The following is a 1,906-nucleotide window of genomic DNA, read 5'->3' on the forward strand; positions in this document are numbered from 1 at the left end:
CCTGGGTGGCTCAGTCGGTTAAGCATCTGACTCTTGATTTCAGCTCAGGTCACGATTTCATGGTCCTAAGATCGAGCCCCCACATCGGGTGTGGTGCTGAGCATGAGCCTGCTTAAGATTCTCTCCCTTCCTCTCCCTCTGCCCAGCCCCCACTTGTGCTCTCTCTCTCTCTCTCTCTCTCTCTAAAAGAAAAAAAGGAAAAGAAATGAGGTAAGGATGTCTGCTATCATCACATTTACAATACTATATTGGAAATTCTAACTGAAGCAGTAAGGCATGATGAAGAAATAAAAGGCATAATGATAGAAAAGAAAGAAAACTGCCATTATTTGGAAACATAATTATATATGTAGAAAACTCAGGAGGATATTCAGATAATTATAGTTTATAAAAGTATAGAAAGGTTGCTGGGTACAAGGTCATTACACAAAAATCAATATTTTTTATGTATCAGCAACAAACTGAAAAAGAAAAAAATTTAAATATACCATTTTCAACAGTATAAAAAATACCTAAAAATAAATCCATTGCATTAAATGCAAAACTTTACCTAGAAAATTATACAATAGCCAGCCTAGGACACCAGAACACCAAGAAGATGATGTTAACTTTGTTAGTCCAAGCCACTGTTTGGACTGTGAGGAAAAGGAAGATGCAGGCCGACCCACCTGCCCCTACTCTGACACTTTCAGCAGTAAACAACTTCTTAAAAATAAGTTTGAACACATAGGTGGGAAAGTTTGTGTTCAAACCAGGGATTGTAATAGCTTTTCTTATATTCTAGAATATACCAAAACAAAAGTAGATTCCGATGGGGACGTTGTTCAAGATGGAGTCAGAGTGTTCATCAAAAAGAAAGCACAGCTAACACTTTTAGGAACAGAATTGGTCTAAGTTGAAGAGTTTGTGTTCAACAACCCCAACAAGAAAAGAAACTTGTGGCTGTGGAGAAAGCTTTAATATGTGAAACCTCGGGACTAGTCTGGCTGTAAGCTCCTGGAGGCTTGTGGAAGTCTGCGGGCTTACGGAAAAAATCACGTGACTGTTATATGCTTAAGGTTTATAATGTATAACTGCCTTGTGAGGAAAATACAGTGATGCATTTTGAAAATGAAGCCACTATGTTAGACTCTAGATGGTGTTATTTGTATTCTTTTTAGGGGACAGAAAATGAGAAGCCATCACTTTTGGGGGGGGTCATTTTTCTACTTTTTCCCTTCCTTTTAAAAGATTCATGTATAATTAACATTCAGTAAGTTTTAGATGTACAATATCCTAATTACACAATTTTATACATTTCTCAGTGCTCATCAAGATAATTCTACTCTAAATCCCCTTTACCTATTTCACTCACCTGCTCCACTCACTTTTCTGTTAAGGAAAAAAATCCTACTCTGCACTTAACTCTCTTGAATCTTTTCTGTTAGAACTAATTCCATTACAATTGCCTTTCTGAGAGGATTTTGGGAAATGTATTCTTAATAGGTGTGCAGTCATTAGATCTCTGTTGAATGGCCTGACTGCAAATCCATTGGTATTTTCCTGACCAGTTGACAGCTTTTAAAATTTAGAGGTAGGACTGACTTTTAATCATTAAAAACAATTGTTTAGTGCTCACAAGTTTATATTTTTAGGTTTGATAACGATTCTTGTGTATTTTCTAAATACACTGACAAAACAGATTTGGAGGTTTACATACGTCTTAGGACACTTATACTAGGCAGGTAAATTACATTAAAAAGATTGGTCTTCATAAAAGATCTTCCCAGAGAGCATTAATATTTTTTTTTAAGTTTTTACTTAAATTCCAGATAGCATTAGGGGTGCCTGGGTGGCTCAGTTGGTTAAATGTCCAACTCTTGATTTCAGCTCAGGTCATGATCTCACAGTTTGTGAGTTTCAGCCC

At 36.5% G+C, this 1,906-nt stretch overlaps 1 pseudogene; it reads left to right on the forward strand.

Moving 5' to 3' along the window:
- Positions 1 to 601: 601 nt before the first annotated feature.
- LOC144614271 (iron-sulfur cluster assembly 1 homolog, mitochondrial pseudogene) lies at positions 602 to 967 on the forward strand (annotated as a pseudogene).
- Positions 968 to 1,906: the final 939 nt, after the last annotated feature.

This window comes from Panthera onca, assembly GCF_046562875.1.
Source record: "Panthera onca isolate mPanOnc1 chromosome E1 unlocalized genomic scaffold, mPanOnc1 haplotype 2 h2.Chr16_ul_6, whole genome shotgun sequence".
Classification (NCBI taxonomy): domain Eukaryota; kingdom Metazoa; phylum Chordata; class Mammalia; order Carnivora; family Felidae; genus Panthera; species Panthera onca.